The 26,271-nt window shown below is 45.3% G+C and overlaps 1 pseudogene; it reads right to left on the bottom strand.

Moving 5' to 3' along the window:
• LOC112074518 (kinesin-like protein KIF21B) overlaps nucleotides 1-26,271 on the bottom strand; it is a 74,377-nt pseudogene that overhangs the window by 10,073 nt on the left and 38,033 nt on the right.

Here is a 26,271-nt window from a genome sequence, read left to right as displayed (position 1 = left end):
TCATTAAATGGCAGTAGTCAGTGAGTACCTCTCTCATTACATGACAGTAGTCAGTGAGTACCTCTCATTAAATGGCAGTAGTCAGTGAGTACCTCTCTCATTACATGCCAGTAGTCAGTGAGTACCTCTCTCATTACATGCCAGTAGTCAGTGAGTACCTCTCTCATTAAATGGCAGTAGTCAGTGAGTACCTCTCTCATTAAATGGCAGTAGTCAGTGAGTACCTCTCTCATTACATGCCAGTAGTCAGTGAGTACTTCTCTCATTACATGGCAGTAGTCAGTGAGTACTTCTCTCATTACATGGCAGTAGTCAGTGAGTAAGAGTTGCTTGTCTCAGTTCCAACATCACCACTAGGGCTGTGGCGGTCACGAAATTTCATCAGATGTTGATTGTCAAGCAAATAACTGTCGGTCTCACGGTAATTGACCGTTAATTAACATAAACACATTTAGAATCTCCTGGTTTCCACACAGCCTACAAGCCACGGATGCAGACCTTTGGAACATCTACATTTTAAAACGTCTAATAAATCCATGTCATATAGCCTACACCTTCACAATAAATCCATTATTTATTTAGATAGGTCTAAAGAAACATGATATGAAGAAAATGTAGTCTATTTCAGAAGAACAGAATAGCATATTCTGAGTTGTCCTTGTGTTAGGTCCTGATCTGGCTATGCCATATGGCTGTGGGCTACAATAGTTAATTTAGCAAACAACATTTGGTTAGAATTCCGTGGCATTATTTTATATTATGAAGAATACAATTGAACAAAGCTGAATAAATTAGAAAGGATGTTTTCTCCAAACGATTTGAGGGAGTGAACACATGTGCTATTGTGTTTTGAGCGGTTAACAAAGAAACAGGTACTCCTATACGCTTCATTTAGAGTTATTGATGTAACTTTAGTTGTTCTACAAACGTTGGGCTATATGTTTTGATTGTTAATACATTGTAAGGCTGCATGATGAGACTAATGATGATTAGAAAAAAGTAGTTTGAAAGGCATGAGCTCTGCTTTGTTTTTTTACGCAGGCTGTAGGCAATATATCAGTCACTCATTCACAATTTGACAAGCACTTGATAATGCCTAGAATTTTCACGGTGCATCCCCTTTGTGTGGCCGTAACGCACCCGAAAAAAAATCCATGCCTAATGCGGCCAGTAGCCGTTGTGCGCTTCTCCCTGAATGTTGCACACTGCATCACGTGATCTGGTCTTTCTCACAGGCTACAAGTGAAGACAGACACAACGGGGATGCAACTGCGCGCGTCCTTATCCAATTCCGAGGTGCATATTAAAGATATTGGAAGCACTGTCCACATTTACTTTTCGTCAGCCAACAATATGAGTAGGCATAATGAACAGCAAAAGCACTAGCCTTTGTCAATCTACTATCCCCCATAGTACAAAAGTCAACTTATTCTATTCTGTGCGAGAAATAAATATTCCAAACATAGTCTGAGACAGTTGTGGGATGTGATAGATCCCAAATTAATACAACCGCTAGCATCAAAAAAAAGCATTTTTACTTAATGTGGCTGACGCAACAGATCCGAACATTTAGCTTAAAATGTTGATAAACTATTTGGCAGAATGTTCCATTAGCAGAAAACACCTTTATCAAAGTAACCGCAAATGCTATTATGCATGTAATGCTTTTATTGTAAAGGTGCATTTTTATGCTGAAAATGTTCTTCCCCAAACTTGAAACTCACGCGCTGCTTATGTATGCCAGTTAGGCTCTACACCTCTTATAAAGCAGATTAATGTGCTTCATAAGAAGTTATTTGGCCACTTTAGTTGTGATACAAACCTTAGTAAGACATATAGGCCTATGGACTAGGCTACATGAGGTGTGTGACTATGATTAGAAAAAGTTGCAAAAAAAGGCATTGTTTCTTATGCTGGGCTTCATTCACAAGTGATAGGCTAATATTGTCACCGGTCAGACTATTCTTGATTTAATCTTGTCTTTACATATACTAAATATTATGTCTGAAACTTGTTTTGATTTAGAATGGATCATTATCATGCACCTGTCTCGAAACAGGGTCAGCAGGGGAAAAATACATGTCATCTATGCACTTAAATAGCGAATGGAGGACGCTTTTCCTGTGGTTCATTTTCATGCCGGCCAGGTAGGCTATGCTCCTGTTGTAAAGATAAGCAATGTGCTTAATAATAGGAAAGTTGAGAAACAAATATAGTAGGCTTAGCCTATAGAAAGCTGATCCTCCTATTTTTAGTAGAGGCCATCACTCTATTTTCTCACGCAATTGCATAGCCTATAGAAATGTTGCGCAACAGGAGCTCATGGGCTCTCATGAAGTGTTTGATTAGATTTCCCATTACATTTGCATTTATGTCAGAGTGATTAGATGGACAATAGAGTGCTGAGTACCAGGCAGTTAGCAAGATTGGTAGACTACTAATGACCAGCAGCAGCATCAGAGCTTGGAGAAGCCGAATTACCGTGACTAAAAGGTCACGTGGAATTTGACTGCCTTCATGACTCTTGACCGCCGATGTGGCGGTAATACGGTCACCGCAACAGCACTAATCACTACCCTACACTACCATCCTGGCCCCATTCCAATCCCATTTACTAGCTGAATAGAAATGGGATTGAGCCCAATCCTGTTCCCTCTAATGCTGTCAACAGTAGTCTCCTCTCTTCTCCTCTCCCTCCCCTGTTCTCGTCCTCTCACCTCATCCTCCTCTGTCTCCTCTCCTTCTTCTTCTTCAGGCTCTCAATGTCCATCTTGGCTCGGCGAATTACGTCCGTCATCTCCGCCTCCATTGACAGGGAATGGGGAGAGGAGCCTAAAGGGTGTGGCCCGAGGGTGGAGCTATGGGAGGAAGAAGGGAACGGCGAGCGGGAAGAGAGACGGGTCACACTGCGACGAAGACACTCGTTCATCGCCTCGCTCTCCAGGAGCTTGGATCTGAGAGGAGGGGAAAAGAGGGGGAAGAGGAGGGTGGGGAGAAAGAGAGAGAAAGAGAGAGAAAGAGAGAGAGAGCGAGAGAGAGATAAAGAGCGAGAGAAAGAGAGAGATAAAGACAAACAGATGTCATTAGTCAAACGTTATAGTTACCGCCTCCATCACCTCATGTTTCAGAATGATAGTGCACGGCCCCATGTCGCAAGGATCTGTACACAATTCCTGGAAGCTGAAAATGTCCCAGTTCTTCCATGGCCTGCATACTCAGACATGTCACCCATTGAGCATGTTTGGGATGCTCTGGGTCCACGCGTACGACAGCGTGTTCCAGTTCCCGCCAATATCCCACAACTTCGGGCAGCCATTGAAGAGGAGTGGAAGAACATTCCACAGGCCACAATCAACAGCCTGATCAACTCTATATGAAGGAGATGTGTTGAATTGCATGAGGCAAATGGTGGTCACCCCAGATACTGACTGGTTTTCTGATCCAACCTTTTTTTAAAGATATTTGTGACCAACAGATGCATGTCTGTATTCCCAGTCATGTGAAATCAATAGATTATTTAATTTATTTCACTTGACTGATTTCCTTGAACTGTAACTCAGTAAAATATTTAAAATTGTTGCATGTTAAGTTTATATTTTTGTTCAGTGTAGAACAACAAAACTATGAACTGAAGTAGAGTAACAGCAAAACATAAACTCAATGAATTGCTTTGCCCTTTGACCTCCATAATGATGTCTTACGGTCCAGTCCCAGAGAAACAGTGGCTCTAGAGTCAAACCCAGACAGTGTAAAGTTCATTATAGTCCCAGTGGAGTTATAACCCCTAACAGACTCTTACCTGAGCTCCTCAACCTCTCTGATGTAGTTCTGGATCAGAGCACCAATCTCCTCGTTGCCCTCACCTAGAGGTCAGAAGGTCAGAGTTCACAGTGAGACATAAGCGGTTAAAACTTCTTAACTACATGCAATGGTCTGTGTCAGAAAATGTTACTAGCTGTCAAATCCTTGTTACCTCATTTCCTCTCAAAGCTCATCGGAGGAGAAGGTCTGAGGAAGGGACCTTGGATCCTCTCCTCCAATGTTCCTCCAATGAGCTTTGAGAGGGAGGTGTAGAAATGAAGTAAAGAAGGACGGGGGAAGCAAGGATCTGAGTTTTCAGACAGCTACAATCTTCAACCACCATTGGACAGTGTGTGCGTTGTCTCTCTTGGTCTTACCTGACTTGGCGAGGAGCGTGCTGACGTCGTTGGCGAGGAGCGTGGTGACGCGTGTGTTGAGGTGGTCGATGGTCTCTTGCATAGCTTTGACTCTCATGCGTTGCGTGTCGTTCTCTCTCTGTAACATAGAGTTTTCCTGGAACAGATCACTGAAGCCCTCCACGCCGTCCTCACCCATCACACGCTGACCCTGGGGAGGAGGCAATACACATACAGGAAGATATTATCTCAGCCAATGAACATACAGAACAATGCCATTTCATCCAATCAACAAACATGATATTGATTTTTATATCACTTCAAGCATTTCGTTGGTAAAAAATCCCATTTTCCATTTTATTTTTGTACTCACTGGACGCCAACACCTCAGCCAATCATAAATCAGACTACTTTACTGCAGCCAATCACAGGGGAGACAACTTCCTTTCAGCCAATCACATGCTCCATTAGTCTCTGACTCGGATCCCTCCCTCCTTCTATCCCGCCTTCCTTCCTTCCTTCCTCACTTCCTCCCTCCATCCTTCCCTCCTTCCCTCCTCACCCCTTTATACTCCATCAGTTCCATCTGTAGCCTGGCGATCTCAGCCCTGAGAGCAGATATCTGCTGACTTGTCTTGTCCTGGTTCACCATCACCTTGTTCTTGATGTTCCTGGCTCTGTTGGCATACTTCAGTGTGTTCAGGGTCTCCATGAAGTCCCGGTCAGATGGACTCACACACGCTATCATCACCGTACGACTGGAGAGGGAAAACATTACAGACGTTATAAAGACTGGTGAGGCACAGGCCTGTGTGTGTGTGTGTGTGTTACCTGTTTCCTCCCAGTGAGTCCTGTAGAAGACGTGTCAGTTTAGAGTCTCTGTATGGAACATGGCCTCCTTTCTTAGCCTGGTCCCCCAGAGCACTGATCACATTCCCCAAGGCCAGCTAGAACACACACACACACACACACACACACACACACACACACACACACACACACACACACACACACACACACACACACACACACACATCATCGTCATGATCAAGTTTCTCAGCACCAGGTGAAACACACACATCATCATCACGTAGTGTACTCCTCACCAGTCCACAGTTGATGGATATGCCTTCTCGTGCCCTCTCTCCTGTCGCTCCGGTGCGTTTCAGTCTCTCTGATCCAGCCAAGTCCACAAAGTGAAACTTGGCCATCAGAGTCTCGTATTCAGGCTTGGCTATAGACCCTCCATCTCCTCCTCCTACACCGTTCAGCTCTGCGTTCACCTCTCCGTTCACTGCTCCGTTCAACTCTCCATTCACTGCTCCGTTCAACTCTCCATTCACTCCTCCATTCACTCCTCCATTCACTCCTCCATTCACTCCTCCATTCACTCCTCCATTCTCCTGGAGAGAGACAGAGAGACAGAGAGACAGAGAGACAGACAGACAGAGACAGACAGACAGACAGACAGACAGACAGACAGACAGACAGACAGACAGACAGACAGACAGACAGACAGACAAACAACAGAACAGACAGACAGACAGACAGCAGATAAGAGAGAGAGACAGACAAGATAGAGAGAGAGAGAGAGAAGAATACAGTGACAACAGTTATCACCATGTTTTATTACTACTGTATAACTGTTCTGATGTTCACTTTTCAGCTTTACACTCTTCTACCTCTACTTTGTCTCTTTCTGTCTCTCCCTCCTTCCCTCCTCCCCCCTACCTCCTCCCTCCCTCCTCCCTCCTCCTCCCTCCCTCCTCCCCTCCTCCCTCCCTCCTCCCTCCCTCCCTACCTCAGTTTGTTTGGCAGACTCTCATCTGACAGAGGTGATGTGAAGATGGCGTGAGACCTGGAACTGAATGCATTCATGTGTGTACTGGCCGTGGTGCGGGACAGCGCTCCAGCTTCAGACATTCTAACAGCTGGAAACACCAACACGCAAGTACACCGTCAAAACTGAAACACACACACACACACTTATTGTTCATGCTATACACACACACCTCTTTCTCAGAGTTGACGAGTCGTGAGGTGACCCGCTGGTGTAGATGGAGCCGCTGCCGTCCTCGTGGATCTTAATATTAGACTTCCGTTCTTACAGTCTGGGTCTCTGGCTCCGTCAAACAGATCTAGGATCTCCTCGTTATACAGCTGAGCACACACATACACGCAGACATTTAAAAAAAATTTTAAAAAAAAAAAAGTTTTTCTTGCAATAGTAGAGACAGAAATGAGCTGGAGAAAAGATGGGAACATATTGGGTCCCAGGTTGGCAGCCTGAACTGTTCGTCCAACCTCAGAACACTCACGCAGACATTAATAGACACACACATTAATACACACACACACACACACACACACACACACACACACACACACACACACACACACACACACACACACACACACACACACACACACACACACACACACTCTCTCTCTCTCTTTAACCCTAGCCTGATCAATGTCTGTTTATCATCCATACTGATAATCCAATGACCTACAGCTGAACTAATGAGAGACAGAGAGAGAGGGAGAGACAGAGGGAGGCAAATTGATATGGAGAGAGGGAGAGAGACAGGGGAGAGAGAGTGACAGAAAAGGATAAACAGAGAAAAAGAGATGGAGATAGAGAGGATGTTAGCAGAATAGCCATCTGCAAGTAATCAGTTACATTAGCTGTCTATTACTGCAGTCCGATCCCCAGAGAAAAACAGAATATAGGCCTAGCTGACAGGCTGACAAATACACACCATTACACCCCCCACACACAACACATGATAACATTATCCACAACACCTCATACCATACATTCAACAGCATACCAATGATAGACATTGCCCTGATGATGCTTCAGACACACACAGAGAAGCTGTGAGAGACACTAAGCAGAGAAACACAGTGTGTACCAGGCACCTCTTGCCACACAGCCAGTTAAAGTCTTTAAAACATATCAGCTCATGTCTCCCACACTCTCTGTGTGTGTGTGTGTTTGTGTGTGTGTGTGTGTGTGTGTGTGTGTGTGTGTGTGTGGTGTGTGTGTGTGTGTGTGTGTGTGTGTGTGGTGTGTTGTGTGTGTGTGTGTGTGGTGTGTTGTGTGTGGTGTGTGTGGCGTGCGTGCGTGCGTGCGTGCGGCTGCGTGCGTGCGTGCGTGCGTGCGTGCGTGCGTGTGTGTGTGAGTGAGTGTGTGAGTGAGAGTCGGGGTTCTCATTCTGGAATATCACAGCTAACGACTAAAATCCATCAGGCACCAGAACCCATCATCCACTGGGTTTCCTGTTAATCTGTCATCACAATGTCACTTCCTGTAGCATCACCAGGGCTGATCGGTGCATGCCCCTCACATCTGGTTAACATTGCCTCACACACACAAAGACACACAACGCACACAACATGCAAACAGCCAATCAATCAAAGGCAAGACTGACCAATGACAACGCATCCCTGGAGGACAAGATGTTATCCAGACCGCTTTCATCCCCTCTGCCACCTTTCACAGGGGACTGGATGGGTGGCCCAAGTGTTACTATGGCAATGACATTGTTGTGTGTGTGTGTGTGTGTGTGTGTGTGTGTGTGTGTGTGTGTGTGTGTGTGTGTGTGTGTGTGGTGTGTGTGTGGTTGTGTGTGTGTGTGTGTGTGTGTGTGTGTGTTGTGTGTGTTGTGTGTGTGTGTGTGTGTGTGTTGTGTGTTGTGGTTGTGTGTGTGGTTCTTACCTCCAGGAACTGTGCACTGACTTTAAACTCAGAGGGTGTGTGCCCTGCTGCCTGGCCTGTGTCTTCCTCTCCTGGATGCCAGGAACAGATGGTGACAAGCCCGTGGAATAATGCCCTGCTCCTCCTCCTGCACATTCACATCAAACCCCGTCCCCATGGTGTACGTCTTCCCTGAGCCCGTCTGGAAACAGAGACAGACAAGAGTGTGCAAAGCTGTCATCAAGGCAAGGGTGGCTACTTTGAAGAATCTCAAATATAAAATATATTTTGATTTGTTTAACACTTTTTTGGTTACTACATGATTCCATATGTGTTATTTCATAGTTTTGATGTCTTCACTATTATTCTACAATGTAGAAAATAGTAAAAATAAAGAAAAACCCTTGAATGAGTAGATGTGTCCAAACTTTTGACTGGTACTGTATGTATTTTGTTCTTGCAAGAGAAGGAACAGATTCCTACTGTGATAAGTCAGATTTCTCTGTGTGTCTGTACAATAAGTTTAGTAGAGAAAAACAACCACATAACAGTGATTACAAATAGACCAGTGTTTCCCAAACTCAGTCCTGGGGACCCCAAAGGGTACATGTATTGGTTTGTTGCCCAAGCACTACACAACTGATTCAAATAATCAGAGCTTGATGATGAGTTGATAATTTGAATCAGTTGTGTAGTGCTTGGGCAACAAACCATTACATGTATCCTTTGGGGTCCCCAGGACTGAGTTTGGGAAACACTGAAATAGACCCTTCTTTGAAATAGACATAATTATTAGAATCTGTCCTTGTATGGATGCATACACTAAGTTGATGTATTTAGGAGTGTATCCAGAGGTAATTCAGAGGTAAACATTGTGGCCCTCCAGGCACTCCTTGATGTAGCTGTGTATTCATGTATTTGTCTGTCTCTGTTTCTCGCTGTACCTGTCCGTAGGCGAACACAGTGGCGTTATATCCATCGAAGCAGCCCTCGATGAGTTTGTGGACGCAAGCAGCATAGATCTGTTTCTGTGCCGAGTCGATGTCGAACACAAAGTCGTACGTGAAGGCCTTGTCTTTACCCAGCAGCACCTGGGGTTCCCCAGGGGTCACAAGTGTACACACGTGACAGCCCTCGATCTTCTCCTTCACCATCTGGGGACGGATCCTACGAGGGGTTACAAATAGTGTTCATCATGGTTAATCTACGCGTAAAAGTTTGAAAACGTTGTTCCATAACAATACAGGAGAGACCCACGGTCAACTAGACCAGTGGTTCCCAAACAGGGGGGAGTGACAGGTCGGCAGTGGGGGGCGTGGATATACAGTGACGTCGGAAAGTTTTCAGACCCCTTGACTTTTTCCACATTTTGTTACATTACAGCCTTAAACTCAAATGGATTAGATAAATAAAAAATACTCAGCAATCTACACACAATACCCCATAATGACAAAGCAAAAACAGGTTTTTAGACATTTTTGCAAATGTATTAAAAATGAAAAACATAAATATATTTTAGATTCTTCATAGTAGCCACCCTTTGCCTTGATGGCAGCTTTGCACACTCTTGGATTTCTCTTAACAATCTTAATTCGGAATGCTTTTTCAACAGTCTTGAAGGAGTTCCCACATATGCTGAGCACTTGTTGGCTGCTTTTCTATCACTCTGCGGTCCAACTCATCCCAAACCATCTCAATTGGGTTGAGGTATGATGATTGTGGAGGCCAGGTCATCTGATGCAGCGCTCTATCACTCTCCTTCTTGGTCAAATAGCCCTGACACAGCCTGGGGGTGTGCTGGGCAATTGTCCTGCTGAAAAACAAATGATAGTCCCACTAAGCACAAACCAGATGGGCTGGCGTATCGCTGCAGAATGCTGTGGTATCCATGCAAGTTAAGTGTGCCTTGAATTTTAAATAAATCACAGACAGTGTCACCAGCAAAGCACCCACACACCATCACACCTCCTCCTCCATGCTTCACGGTGGGAACCACACATGCAGGGATCATCCGTTCACAAAGACATGGAGGTGGGAACCAAAAATCTCAAATTTGGACTCATCAGACCAAAGCACAAATTTTACCGGTCTAATGTTCATCGCTCGTGTTTCTTGGACCAAGCAAGTCTCTTCTTCTTATTGGTGTCCTTTAGTAGTGTTTTCTTTGCATGAATTCGACCATGAAGGCCTGATTCAAGCAGTCTCCTCTGAACAGTTGATGTTGAGATGTGTCTGTTACTTGAACTCGGTGAAACATTTATTTGGGCTGCAATCTGAGGTGCAGGTAACTCTAATGAAATCCTCTGCAGCAGAGGTAACTGGGTCTTCCATTCCTGTGGCGGTCCTCATGAGAGCCAGTTTCATCATAGCGTTGATGGTTTTTGCGACTGCACTTGAAGAAACTTTCAAAGTTCTTGAAATTTTCCAGATTGACTGACCTTCATGTCTTAAAGTAATGATGGACTGTCATTTCTCTTTGCTTATTTGAGCTGTTCTTGTTATAATATGGACTTGGTCTTTTACCAAATAGGGCTATATTCTGTATACCAACCCTACCTTGTCACAACACAACTGATTGGATCAAACACCTTCCACAAATAAACTTTTAACAAGGCACACCTGTTAATTGAAATGCATTCCAGGTGACTACCTCATGAAGCTGGTTGAGAGAATGCCAAGAGTGTGCAAAGTTGGCTACAAAGGGTAGCTACTTTGAAGAATCTCAAATATAAAATATATTTTGATTTGTTTAACACTTTTGTGGTTACTACATGACTCCATATGTGTTATTTCATAGTTTTGATGTCTTCACTATTATTCTACAATGTAGAAAATAGTAAAAGATAGGAAGAAAAACCCTGGAATAAGTAGGTGTGTCCAAACTTTTGAATGGTACTGTATATATATATATATATATTATTTTTTTAAGGAACTGCTTTAAAGTCACTCTTAATAGTTGTAATAGTAGAATGAACAAGATGCAATTTCAAAAATTGGATTGTTCCTCATCAGTTCCTCTCATGTTAGTCATTGGATAACTTAGAGAGATATTTATAACTTGACAGAAATGTCCAGATAAACTAGCCCATGTAAGCTAACAATTTTTATTTATCTAGATTTTTTTAACCCATAGATATTGTTGTAATTTTTATGTCACTCAAATATTACATGAATACATATTAGACATGGCAAAATATATAGAATTGCAATAAATGTTTTTTTTAAACTGCAACATTTTCTTTCTCTCCACCAACAAGAGGGTTGTAAACAGTTTGTGTCATGATAAGTGGCTGTGCCCATGGGGGGGCAGGGGGGCACGGGATGCTCCACAATGCTGGAAGGGGGGGGGGACTCTTGGAATAAACTATGCAGTTTCAGCTAATCACTTTAATCTGGTCTAATCCATGACCAAGCAAACACAGTGGTGTATCTCCCCACTAACCTTCCTAAACCCTCAGGAGATACCCCTACCCATAGAGACACACACACACACACACACACACCACACACACACACACACACACACACACACACACCACACACACACACACACACACACACACACACACACACACACACACACACACACACTCTCCACCCATAGAGATAAACCCCCTATGAGACCACACCAGAATCTCTTCCCCTATGGTCTCCATATGAGCAGCTGCACACACTCATCAATTCACACAGCGCTCACCACACACACAGACCCTCCTCTCTCCCAGTGCTGACTGAAGCATTTTGTTGAGCCTGAGGGCTAAGAAGACTGGCCTACAGACCTGCATTAGACAGAGAGGATTACTAAGTAGTTGCATTAAGGAACATTAAAATACACTACCCATCCCATTTACATACATTATGGATAAAGTAGTGCCACTTTAAGGCACAGCATGGTAGCAATACACATGGCAGCAGCACAACATTGTAGCAGCCAATACATGGTACAAAACATTATTGGGTATAGACAACAGCACAAAGGGCCAGAAGGTAAGAACATCAAAACATCACGAGAAGCAGCCACAACTGTCAGTAAGAGTGTCCACGGTTGAGTCTTTGAATGTAGAGATGGAGATCAAACTGTCCAGTTTGAGTGTTTGTTGCAGCTCGTTCCAGCTCTAGCTACAGCGACCTGAAAAGAGAGCGACCCAGAGATGTGTGTGTTTTGGGGACTTTTAACAGAATGTGACTTGCAGAGCGGTGTTGTAACGGGTGTGTTTAACCGGGTGTGTAACCGGGTGTTGTAACCGGGTGTTGTAACCGGGTTTGTATGTGGAAATGCTACATCCATAAATAAACAATTTCCGGACACACAACACACACACAACACACACAGATACTGTACAAACAAAGGTCGTGTGAGGACTCAAGCACATCCGGCCATGACAGAGTGATCAGGGATGTAGTAAAACTGACACCCTCATACAACACGCACGCACGCACGCACGCACGCACGCACGCACGCACGCACGCACGCACGCACGCACGCACGCACGCACGCACGCACGCACGCACGCGCACGCACGCACGCACGCACGCACGCCGGCACGCACGCGCACGCACGCACGCACGCACGCACGCGCACGCACGCACGCACGGCACGCACGCAGCGCACGCACGCACGCACGCACGCACGCCACGCACGCACGCACGCACGCACGCACGCACGCACGCACCACACACACACACACAACACACACACACAACACACACACACACACACACACACCACACCAACACACAACACACACACAACACACACACAAGGGTTCAGATGGACCTCTTTAACAGCACTGGCTCACACAGCTGCTCCAGACAAAAGTCTGGATCCATAACATTGAACACTCACCGCCACACACACACATAACATCAAACCTCTAGAGATGCTCGGCAGCTAAAAATAACGACAAAAGAAAGATGAACTGCCTTCCTTTGAGACAAGCGAAGAGAGAGGAGGAGAGAGAGAGAGGGAGAGAGAGGAGAAGGAGAAGGAGAAACAGACAAACAGTAAATCTGAGTTGTGGTTTCCTGGTGTAGAGAAACAAATCCTTAATTTCTTCATCTAGCCAGGCTAATAGAGAAGAGTGTTTAAACCACCACAGGCCTCAACACTCCCAAGCAACACAGTAGGATTAAGGCACTGACACTGACTCAAGGTCAGTTTGGTGTTTAAACCACCACAGGGCCTCAACACTCCAAGCAACACAAGTAGGATTAAGGCACTGATCCAAGGTCAGTTTGGTTTATCCTCCCTGATTGGGATTTGATAAGGTTGATCCTAGATCTGTGCTTAAAGGCAACTCTATCCCAAACATTATCCTAGTGATTGTTAAACTAAACTCCCAGCAGACACAGAGAGACAGGACAGTAGGAATATTACACACTATGTCTGTGAAGGGCTTCTGCTATCAGTTCGTTATCTAAACACACACTGTCTGTGAAGGGATTTGCTATCAGTATCTTATCTAACTCACACTGTCTGTGAAAGGATTCTGCTATCAGTGTTATCTAAACTCACACTGTCTGTGAAAGATTCTGCTATCAGTATCGTATTAAACACACACTGTCTGTGAAGGGCTTCTGCTATCAGTGTTATCTAAACTCACACTGTCTGTGAAGGGATTCTGCTATCAGTATCGTTATCTAAACTCACACTGTCTGTGAAGGGATTCTGCTATCCAGTATCGTTATCTAAACACACACTGTCTGTGAAGGGCTTCTGCTATCAGTGTTATCTAAACTCAACTGTCTGTGAAGGGATTCTGCTATCAGTATCGTTATCTAAAATCACACTGTCTGTGAAGGGATTCTGCTACAGTATCGTTATCTAAACACACACTGTCTGTGAAAGGATTCTGCTATCAGTATCGTTATCTAAACTCACACTGTCTGTGAAAGGATTCTGCTATCAGTATCGTTATCTAAACTCACACTGTTCGTGAGGGATTCTGCTATCAGTATCGTATCTAACTGTCTGTATGAACTCTATCACCTCTAGTCTGTGAAGGGATATCCTCCATGTACATCCTCCATCCTCCAAAAATATCCTCCATGTACAACGTAAAACACCAAATAATGCATGCAGAGCAGAACTAGGCCTTCACAGCAGCAAGATTTGTGAACTGTTGCCACACAGAAAAGGTCAACCAGTGAAGAACAAACACCATTGTAAATACAACCTAATTATGCTATATATTTTCCCTATTGTACTTAACCATTTGCACATCTGTTATAACAGCCAAATATACATAAATGACATTTTTAAATGTCTATTAATTTGGCACTTCTGTGAGTGTAATGATTTAACTGTATCATTTTTATCCCCCACTACTCCCTCTCCTCTTCTCCTCCCCACTCACCCTCTCCTCTTCTACCCTCCCCAACTACTCCCTCTACTCTTCTCCTCCCCCACTTACACCCTTCTTCTTTCTCCTCCCCACTACTCCCTCTCCTCTTTCATTCCCCACCTACACCCTCTCCTCTTTCTCCTCCCCACTAACCCTCTCTTCTTTCCTCCCCCATAACCCCTTCCTTTTTCTCCCCCCGCTACACCCTCTCCTCTATCTCCTCCCCCACTACTCCCTCTCCTCTTCTCCTCCCCCACTAACACCCTCTCCTCTTCTCCTCCCCACTACCCCTCCTCCTCCCCCACTACATCTCCTCTTTGCTTCTCCTCCTCCCCATACTCCCTCTCCCTGCCCCCTCCTCCCCCACTACACCCTCTTCCTCTTCTCTCCCCACTACACCGCCTTCCTCTTTCTCCTCCCCCCACACACCTCCTCCCCTACGCTTCCTGTTGCCTACTCACTCTCTCTCTGTCCCCCCCCACTACTATCCTTTGTGTCTCTTCGTTTGTCTGTTTCCCCATACACCTCCCTCTTCTCTCTCCCCTCTTATCTCTCCTCTCCTGCCTCCGTCCTGGCCCGACTACACGTCTCTTCGGCCCTCCTCTCCCCCTCATACACCGACTTCCTCTTCTCCCCCCACTTACCCGCTCTCCTCTTCTCCTCCCCCACTACTCCCTCTCCCCTTCTCCTCCCCCACTACTCCCTCTTGTCCTCTACCTCGCTATCTCTTCTCTTCTTTGCTCTCTCTCAATCTCTTTCTCCTCCGCCTCCGACTCCAATCTCCCTTTCTCCCTCCGGGGCCAGTAAAAACAGATTAGTAGGTCAGAAGGGAGGAGGAGCGGAAAGGTGGAGGGGTGGAAGAGTGTAGGGGATGGAAGGAAGGAGGGGAGGGAGGGAATAGGCCTTACATTATGCTAACACAAGTAAACTGGACAATCTCTTAATGTCAATATCTGTGTACACTGGTATATGAGGTCAGCATTGGTGTTGAATCACCTGCTAATGCACTACACTCTTAGAAAAAAAGGTGTTATCTAGAACCTAAAAAGGTTATTCAGCTGTCCCCATAGGAGAACCCTTTGAAGAACCCTTTTTGGTTCCAAGTAGAACCCGTTGGGTTCCATGTAGAACCCTTTCCACAGAGCGTTCTACATGGAACCCAAAAGAGTTCTACCTGGAACCAAAAGGGGTTCTCCTATGGGGACAGTCAAATAACCAAGTGTAGCTTCTATTGTCAACCTGTTAACACTGAACAATCATGAAGACAGTTAGTCAGATAGCATATTGCATCTACAGTATATTGAATGGTCCTTACCTCCGACACACTGACAGACAAACACCAAAGACAAACACACATCATTGTCCTTTGTACAGAGACAATGGAAATGACTTCAGTGAGGTGAGGAGAGGTGAAGGGCAATAATAGAAAGACCCACCAGCCCTAGCCTGGCATCACTGTGTCCCTGAATAAATACACTTTCACAACCCATTTTCCTCTCTCTCTATCCCTCCCTTTCTGTCTCTCTCTATCCCTCTCTTTCCCTCTCTCTGTATCCCTCTCTCCCTCTCCCCACATCTCTCTCTTTCCATCTCTCCCTATCCCTCTCTCTTGACATTCTCTCTCTCTTTCCCTCTCTCTCTCTCCCTCTCTCTCTCTCCCTCTCTCTCTCTCCCTCTCTCTCTTTCCTTCTCTCCCTCCCTATCCATCTCTCTTTCCCTCTCTCTGTCCCTCTCTCCCTATCCCTCTCTCTTTCCATCCTCCCTAGCCCTCTCTCTGTCCCTCTCTCCCTATCCCTCTCTCTTCCCATCTCTCCCTAGCCCTCTCTCTGTCCCTCTCTCCCTATCCCTCTCTCTGTCCCTCTCTCCCTAGCCCTCTCTCTTCCATCTCTCCCCTAGCCCTCTCTCATATCCGTCTAAAGCAGAGCAGTGGTCTATGGCGCTACATCATAGAGGTATTACACACAGACCCGGGTTGGCCCAGCGTCGTCCGGTAAGGGGAGGGTTTGGGCCGGTGGGGCTTTACTTCGCTCATCGTGCCCTAGTGAATCCTTGTGACAGGCCGGGTGCCTGCAGGTTGACCCCGTCACCAGTTAACGGTGTTTTCTCCCAACACACTGGTGTGGCTGCCTTCCGGTTAAGCTGGCGGGTTAAGGAGCACGGTTAGGCGGGTCATGTTTCGGGGAGGACGCATGACTCCACCTTCACCTCTCCTGAGCCCGTTGGGGAGTTACAGCGATGAGACAAGATCGAAAATTGAGAGAGACCCACCCCTTCCTACTCACGCACAGTCCCACACAACACATTCAGGAGAGAGGGGAGAGAGGAGCGCGAGAGAAGAGAGAGAGAAGAGAGAGACAGGGAGGGGGAGAGAGAGAAGAGGGAGAGAGAGAGAGAGAGAGCGAGAGAGAGAGAGAGAGAGAGACAGGGCAGGGGGAGAAGAAGAGAGAGAGAGAGAGAGAGAGAGAGAGAGAGAGAGAGAGAGAGAGAGAGAGAGAGAGAGAGAGAGAGGGGGAGGGCGAGAGAGAGATAGAGAGAGAGGGGGGGGGGACAGACACCCCTCCTACTCACACAGTCCCACACAACACATTCAGAGAGAGCGAGAGAGCGAGAGAGAGACAGGGAGAGGGAGAGAGAGAGGGAGAGAGGGAGAGAAGAGGAGGGAGAGAGAACACCCCTCTACTCACACAGTCCACACAACACATTCGAGAGAGCGGAGAGAGAGATAAGAGAGAGAGAGAGAGAGAGAGATGTGCATGGTGCCCATTTACGGACAATAAGTGCCAGTTTATAGTCTGACTCTCTGTAGTGAGTTCTCTATAACCAGACCTATGGGCTCCATCAGACAGTCTGATAGCAGCAATACATCAACACAGAGTCAGGTAAAACCAACTGTACCACATAGACCAGGGTAGTAATCTTGTACTGAGAGAGGAGGCTTGATTACAGTAACCTGGTATGGGTCCTGATCCCAAAATGTTTCTACAGCTGCAACATCGAGTGCATCACTGCCTGGTACGGCAATTGCTCGGCCTCTGACCGCAAGCACTACAGAGTGTAGGCGTACGCCCAGTACATCACTGGGGCTGAGCTGCCTGCCATCCAGGAACCTCTACACCAGGCGGTGTCAGAGGAAGGTCCTAAAAATTGTCAAAGACCCGAGCCACACCAGTCATAGACTGTTTCTCTACTACCGTGCGGCAAGTGGTACCGGAGTGCCAAGTCTAGGACAAAAAGGCTTGCTCAAACAGTTTTTACCAACAAGCCATAAGACTCCTGAACAGGTAATCAAATGGCTACCCGGACTATTTGCATTGTGTACCCCCTCCCCCCACCCCTCTTTTACGCTGGCTACTCTCTGTTTCATCATATATGCATATCACCTTAACTATACATTTCATGTACAATACTTCCCGCCTCCACATTGGGCCGAACACCAGTGCTTCCCGCACATTGGCTAACCGGCTATCTGCCATTGGTGTCCCCACCCCACCAACCCTCTTTTAACGCTACTGCTACTCCTCTCTGTCATCATATATGCATAGTCACTTTACCATATCTACATGTACATACTATCTCAATCAGCCTGACTAAAACGCTGTCTTTTAATAGCCTCCGCTACTTGTATATAGCCTCGCTACTGTAAAAGCCTCGCTGCTAGTACTTATAAAGCCTCGCTACTGTTATTTTTCACTGTCTTTTTACTGTTGTTTTATTTCTTTACTTACCTATTGTTCACCTAAATGCTTTTTTTTGCACTATTGGTTAGAACTGTAAGTAAGCATTTCGACTGTAAGGTCTACTAACACACTGTTGTATTTCGGTGCACGTGACAAATAACTTTGATTTGATCTGTACTGAAAAAAGGAGGGTTGATTACCTAACGAGAGCATTGTACTGAGAGGAGGAGGAGGGTTATTACCTAACCTGACATCTGTACTGAGAGGAGGAGGAGGTTGATTACCTAACCTGACATTCTGTAACTGAGAGGAGGAGGAGGGTTGATTACCTAACCAGACATCTGTACTGAAGGGGGAGGAAGGGTTTGATATTCCTAACCAGACATCTGCCTTCTCCGAGACCAGGACAGAGATTACTCACCTCCGAAACTGGACAAAGATTTTGTCTTTAAATGGTCCACGAGATCGACGCAAAGGATATACTGCTTCTCCCGGAGCCGAGCCAAATCCCCATCATTCGCAGTGAAGAAAGATGGAAAATACAGGGGGTGAGGATCGGGGGAGCCTTGTGAGAATTCTTTGCGAGTGTGGTAAAGCCCGCTTTTTACCATCATGTCTGTTGGCGACTGCAATCCCTCCCTGGAGATAATAACTGATGACCTCTTGTTTCGAGGATTATTCCAGCACGGGAACGAACTATTAAACACATGGAGTAAGTGAATCTCTTCTTAGATTTTTCGCGATATTCCGCCCTGGCACGAGCGTGACTGTGTGCGTACCGGGAGCTATCCCTGACAGGACTTCTGTAAGCGACAGATGAAGCCACGGAATGTATGAAATATGACGACGAGATGCGGGGAGGCTGGCGCCTGGGGTTCTTGTTTTCCGCGCATCGGCAGGAACAGAACATTGACGTCTGGTAAAAATGAGGGGGGGGGGGGGGGGGGGGGGGGGTTGGGGGGGGCGGGGGCGGGTGTGAGATATATATTTTGGTCATAACAATATACAGCATAGTAGAGGAGTGGGTTGTGCGATGTCTAATGTTAAAGAAGTCTCGAGGTATTGCTCGCCTGAGGTAGAGTATCGCATGATAAACTGTAGACCACACTATCAACCAAGAGAGTTTTCATATTAATCGTAGCCGTCGATTTACCACCTCGAGCTGTATAATGTCATTAGCAAACAAGAAAATGCTCATCCAGAATTGTTTACAAATGACCACCATGATTCCTGTCCCCAAGAACTCTAATGACTACCACCCTGTAGCACTCACATCTGTCATCAGGAAGTGCTTTGAGAGGCTGGTTATGGACACATTAACTGCACCATCTCAGACACCCTAGACCCTGCCAGAACAACAACCTCTCCCTCAACGTCAGTAAGACCAAGGAGCTGATCGTGGACTACAGCGTCCCCCATCCACATCGACAGAGCTGCAGTGGAGCAGGTAGACAGCTTCAAGTTCCTCGGTGTTCAAATCACTAACAACTTAAAATTGTCCAAATACGCAGAAACCGTGACAGTGCGTCTTCCCCCTCAGGAGGTTGAAAAGGTTTGGCTTGGGCCCTCAAATCCTCAAAAAGTTCTACAGTTATACCACTGAGAGCATCTTGACTGGCTGCATCACCGCTTGGTATGGTAATAACACCGCCCTCGATCACATGGCACTACAGAGTGTGGTGCGGAAAGCCCAGTACATCACTGGGGCTGAGATCCCTGCCTCATCCAGGACCTCTATATCAGCCTGTGTGAAAGGAAGACCTGGAAAATCATCAAAGACTCCAACCACCCAAGCCATAGACTGTTCTCTCTGCTTCCGCATGGCAAGCTGTACCGGTGCATCAAGTCTGACACCAACAGGCTCCTGAACAACTTCTATCCCCAAGTAATAAGACTGATAAACAGCTAACAAAAGTGACTATATGGACTGCCTTGGGTTGACCTTGTCTTTATTGAACTTTTAGTTTTGCAATGTCTCTCTACACACTCACACATACACTCACTCCATCATCTGCACACATAATATGCACATACATTTATACTGACTCTACACATCTGCACACCCAATCACATACAAGCTGCTGCTACTCTGTTTATCTTATATCCTGTCGCCTAGTAACCTTAACCCTTTACATATCTACCTCCATCACTCCAGTATCCCTGCACATGTCAAAAAAATATGGTCGTGAAACTGACCTATATAGTATGTTGTTATTAGTATAGTAGTATGTTCATATTTCTCATCTGTTCTTTAATGGGCGGTTCCTTTCCTATTCCCAGGAGAACATTATTATACAAAGAATCAACAGAATATTCCACCCTACGGAATCCAAAGCATTCTGTTAATGCCAGCTTCATTCTGTTCTCCTCTGCTGTGTTCTATTCTTTCAGTTCTACAAGCTAATAATAGAAAGGGTTTACAGGTGGGCCTCGGTCATGAATAGCTACAGTTCTGTTATTTTAGCCAGCTTCCTGTACAGTACTGTTTTCTGTAGAGAGACGCCCCTAGCCCTTTACACTGTTTAAACTATGTTGGCCTGAGTTGAACTGTACACCGCATGTTATCAAACAACACAGAGAGAAGACATGGGATGATAGCAGCGAACATGGAATCCTCTGTCTGTGAAGACTGCTTTGCCTCAGCTGATATGATAGACTACTTTATAGTCTACTTAGAAATTCTACTATGCACTTGATAAAAGCTCTTTCAACCCTTTGTCTCTTATCTCTGTCTCTCCCTCGCCCCACTCTCTCTCTTTCTCTCACCCCACTCTCTCTCTCTCCCTCACCCCACTCTCTCCCACCATTCTCTCCCTCACCCCCCTCTCTCTCTTTATCTCTCTCTCCCTCACACCACTCTCTCTCTCTCACCATTCTCTCTTCCTCACCCCCCTCTCTCTCTCTCCACTCTCTCTCCCTCACCCCTCTCTTTCTCCCTCCCTCCCTCACCCCACTCTCTCTCRCWCCARRCTCTCTCCCWCGCCKRRCWCRCRRTCTCTCTRTSGCTTTCTCTCTCTCCCATATCCGTCTCCCTAACCGCACTCTCTCTCCCTCTCCACATTCTCTCTCTTTCGCTTTCTCTCCCTCACACCTCTCTCTCTCCCTGCCCCTCACCCCCTCTCTCTCTCCTCCAACCCCCACCCCTCTCTCCCTCATCCTCTCTCTTGCTCGCTCTCACTTTCCCTCGCCCCCTCTCTCTCCCAGGGGGGACAAGTGGATGGAGGACAGAAGCACAGTTGAGGGACACAGGTGGGAAGATACACAACAAAGGTACGGGGGATGAAGAGAAAGGGGGTCAGGGTTGAAGGGTAACAGGACAGTTAAGGGGGACAGGTGGAGGTAAAATGGGGGGACAGGTGAAGGGGTACTGTAGAGGGGGTACACAGAGAGATACAAAACAGGGGGACAGGGGACAGACACATAGGGTATCAGAAGTATTCACCCCCTTGGATTTCTTCATTTTATTGTGTTACAAAGTGGAATAATTGTCATTTATTGTCAACAATTTATACAAAATAGTGGAAGAAAAATATATATTTTTTTAAAGATGAATGAAAAATAAATCACCAATATACCTTAATTAGAATCACCTTCGGCAGCGGTTCCACCTGTGATTCTTCTTGGGTACATCTCCAAGAGCTTTGCACACCTGGACTGTGAAATATTTGCCCATTTTTCTTTTCAAAATTCTTCAAGCTCTGTCAAGGCATTGGGGATGGGGATCATAGCTAGACAGCAATGTTCAAGTCTTGCCATAGATTGTCAAGCAGATGTAAGTTAAAACTGTAATTTGGCCATTCAGGAACATTCACTGTCGTCTTGGTAAGCACCTCCAGTGTAGATTTGGCCTTGTGTTGTAGATTATTGTCCTGGTGAAAGGTGAATTCCTCTACCAGCGTCTGGTGTAAAGCAGACTGAACCAGGTTTTCCTCTTAACTCAATCTTGTTACTTTTTATCCTGAAAAACTCCCCAGTCTTTGTCAATGTGAAGCATACCCATACCATGATGCAGCCACCACCACGCCTGAAAATAAGGCAGTTACTCAGTGTTGTGTTGGATTTGCCCCAAACATAAGGCTTTGCATTTAGGCCAAGAAGTGGCTTCCTTTGCTGTGTTTTTTTGCAGTATAACTTTACCTTGTTGCATACTGGATGCATGTTTTGTGATATTTTTATTTTGTATATTTGTATTCTTCTTTTACTCTGTCAATGCATTCGGAAAGTATTCAGACCCCTTGACTTGTCTACATTTTGTTACCTTACAGCCTTATTCTAAAATAGATTTAAAAAAACATTTCTCTCGTCAATCTACACACAATAATCCATAATGACAAAACAAAAACAGGTTTCTATACATTTTTGCACATTTATAAAAAAGATCAAACTGAAATATTTTATTTACATAATAATTCAGACCCTTTATTCAGTACTTTGTTGAAGCAGCTTTGGCAGCGATTACAGCCTCGAGTCTTCTTGAGTATGATGCTACAAGCTTGGCACACCTGCATTTGGGGAGTTTCTCCCATTATTCTCTGCAGATCCTCTCAAACTCTGTCAGGTTGGATGGGGAGCGTCGCTGAACAGCTATTTTCAGGTCTCTCTAGAGATGTTCGATCAGGTTCAAGTCCGGGCTCTGGCTGGGCCACTCAAGGACATTCAGGGACTTGTCCGAAAGCCACTCCTGCGTTGTCTTGGCTGTGTGCTTAGGGTCATTGTCCTGTTGGAAGGGTAACCTTCGCCCCAGTCTGAAGTCCTGACTGCTCTGGAGCAGGTGTTCATCAAGGATCTCTCTGTACTTTACTTTGATCTTGGTTTCATCAGACCAGAGAATCGTGTTTCTCATGGTCTGAGAGTCCTTTAGGTGCCTTTTGGCAAACTCCAAGTTTTTTTTTTATTATTTCACCTTTATTTAACCAGGTAGGCTAGTTGAGAACAAGTTCTCATTTCCAACTGCGACCTGGCCAAGATAAAGCAAAGCAGTGCGACACAAACAACAACACAGAGTTACACATGGATAAACAAGCACGTACAGTCATATAACACAATAGAAAAAAGAAAGTCTATATACAGTGTGTGCAATGGCGTGAGGAGGTAAGGCAATAAAAATAGGCCATAGTAGCAAAGTAATTACAAATTTAGCAAATTAAACACTGGGATGTGATAGATGGCAGATGAGTAGATGTGCAAGTGCAAGTAGAGATACTGGTGTGCAAAAGAGCAGAAAAGTAAATAAAAACAATATGGGGATGAGGTAGTAGATATGGATGGGCTATTTACAGTGGGCTGTGTACAGCTGCAGCATCATTTAACTGCCTCAGATAGCTGATGTTTAAAAGTTAGTACAGCTGCGTGTGATCGGTTAGCTGCTCAAATAGTTGATTGTTTAAAAGTTAGTAAAGCTGCTTGTGATCGTTAGGCTGCAGATAGCTGATGTTAAAAAGTTAGTACAGCTACAGCGATCGGTTAGCTGCTCAGATAGCTGATGTTTAAAGTTAGTACAGCTGCGGCGATCGGTTTAGCTGCTCAGATAGCTGATGTTTAAAGTTAGTACAGCTGCAGCAGTCGGTTAGCTGCTCAGATAGCTGATGTTTAAAGTTAGTACAGCTGCAGCGATCGTTAGCTGCTCAGATAGCTGATGTTTAAAGTTAGTAAGCTGCAGCGATCGGTTAGCTGCTCAGATAGCTGATGTTAAAGTTAGTACACGCTACAGCGATCGGTTAGCTGCTCAGATAGCTGATGTTTAAAGTTAGTACAGCTGCAGCGATCGGTTAGCTGCTCAGATAGCTGATGTTTAAAGTTAGTACAGCTGCAGCGATCGGTTAGCTGCTCAGATAGCTGATGTTTAAAGTTAGTACAGCTGATGTGATTCGGTTAGCTGCGTCAAGATAGCTGATGTTTAAAAGTTAGTACAGCTGCTGTGATCGGTTAGCTGCTCAGATAGCTGATGTTTAAAGATTAGTACAGCTAACGCGTCGGCTACTTGCTGCTCAGATAGCTGATGTTTAGTTAGTACAGCTGCAGGATCGGTTAGCTGCTCCAGATAGCTGTGTTTAAAGTTTAGACACGCTGCAGCGATCGGTTAGCTGCTCAGATAGCTGATGTTTAAAGTTAGTACAGCTACAGCGATCGGTTAGCTGCTCAGGATAGCTGAATGTTTAAAAGTTAGTAAAGCTGCTGATGATCGGTTAAGCTGGCTCAGATAGCTGATTGTTTAAGAGCAGTTAGTACAACAGCTCAGCGATCGGTTAGCTGCTCAGATAGCTGATGTTAATAGAGTTAGTTACAGGCGGGCCTAAACAGCGATCGGTGTTTAGCTGCTCAGATAGCTGATGTTTAAAGTTAGTAAACAGCTCTGTCATCGTGTTAGCTGCTCAGATAGCTGATGTTTAAAGTTAGTACAGCTACAGCGATCGGTTAGCTGCTCGAGATAGCTGATGTTAAAGTTAGTTACAGCTGCAGCGATCGTGTTTAGCTGCTCAGATAGCTGATGTTTAAAGTTAGTACAGCTCAGCGATCTTGTAGCTGCTCAGATAGCTGATGTTTAAAGTTAGTACAGCTGCTGGATCGGTTAGCTGCTCAGATAGCTGATTGTTAAGAGTTAGTACAAGCTGCAGCGAGTCGGGTTAGCTGCTCAGATAGCTGATGTTTAAAGTTAGTACAGCTGCAGCGATCGGTTAGCTGCTCAGATAGCTGATGTTTAAAGTTAGTGAGGGAAATATAAAGCTTCAGCGATTTTTCCAATTCGTTCCAGTCAGCAGAGAACTGGAAGGAAAGGAGGCCAAAGGAGGTGTTGGTTTTGGGGATGACCAATGAGATATACCTGCTGGAGTGCGTGCTACGGGTGGGTGTTGTTATCGTGACCAGTGAGCTGAGATAAGGTGGAGCTTTACCTAGCATAGACTTATAGATGACCTGGAGCCAGTGGGTCTGGCGACGAATATGTAGCGAGGGCCAGCCGACTAGAGCATACAGGTGGTGGGTGGTATAAGGGGCTTTGGTAACAGAACAGATGGCTCTGTGATACACTACATCCAGTTTGCTGAGTAGAGTATTGGAAGCTATTTTGTAGATGACATCGCCGAAGTCGAGGATCGGTAGGATAGTCAGTTTTACTTGGGTAAGTTTGGCGGCGTGAGTGAAGGAGGGTTTGTTGTGAAATAGAAAGCCGATTCTAGATTTGATTTTGGATTGGAGATGGGCCGTCATGTGCCTTTTACTGAAGAGTGGCTTCTGTCTGGCCACTCTACCATAAAGACCTAATTGGTGGAGTGCTGCAGAGATTGATGTCCTTCTGTAATGTTCTTCCATCTCCACAGAGGAAACTCTGGAGCTCTGTCAGAGTGACCATTGGGTTCTTGGTCACCTCCCTGACCAAGGCCCTTTTCCTCCGATTGCTCAATTTGGCTCAATTTGACTCTAGGAAGAGTCTTGATGGTTCTAAACTTCTTCCATTTAAGAATGATGGAGGTCTCTGTGTTCTTGGGGACCTTCAATGCTGCATAAATGTTTTGGTACCCTTCCCCAGATCTGTGCCTCTACACAATCCTTTCTCGGATCTCTACATACGGACAATTCCTTCGACCTCATGGCTTGGTTTTTGCTCTGACATGCACTGTCAACTGTGGGACCTTATATAGACAGATGTGTGTCTTTCCAAATCATGTCCAATCAATTGAATTTACCCCAGGTGGACTCCAATCAAGTTGTAGAAACATCTCAAGGATGATCAATGGAAACAGGATGCACCTGAGCTCAATTTTGAGTCTCATAGCAAAAGGTCTGAATACTTATGTAAATAAGGTATTTCTGTTTTTTATTTGTAATAAATTTGCTTAAATTTCAACAACAAACAATTGCTTTGTCATGATGGGGTATTGTGATGTCATTATGGGGTATTGTGATGTCATGATGGGGTATTGTGTGTAGATTGATGAGGACATTTTGATTTAATCCATTTTAGAATAAGGCTGTAGGGTAAAAGTCAAGGGGTCTGAATACTTTCCAAATGCACTATTTTGGAGTCACTTTGATGCTGTCGATCCAGCCTCAGTTTTCCCAGACCATTGAAACGGAAGGGAAGGATAGAAGGATGGAGCTCAGAAGGATTGTCCTGTCGTCACAACCTTTTTATTATGGATTTCTCTTCTCTTTCCCATTAGAACTTTATGTTTTTACTTCCGTATTATCAGAACTGCGTTATAGTGTTATATTCTGTGCTGTTCCATAGGCAGACTGACTCCACTCATCATGGCTCTGATTAAATGGAGGTAAATAAATACATAGAAAGTGTTTATTTATTTGCACACACACACACACCACACACACGCTCATACACCACACACTCACACACACACACGCTCATACACCACACACACACACACCACACACAC

Source organism: Salvelinus sp. IW2-2015, unplaced genomic scaffold (assembly GCF_002910315.2).
Source record: "Salvelinus sp. IW2-2015 unplaced genomic scaffold, ASM291031v2 Un_scaffold2669, whole genome shotgun sequence".
In the NCBI taxonomy this organism is placed as follows: Eukaryota; Metazoa; Chordata; class Actinopteri; order Salmoniformes; family Salmonidae; genus Salvelinus; species Salvelinus sp. IW2-2015.
The sequence above is the reverse complement of the archived record's forward strand: the minus strand, read 5'-3'. Positions and strand labels throughout refer to the sequence as shown.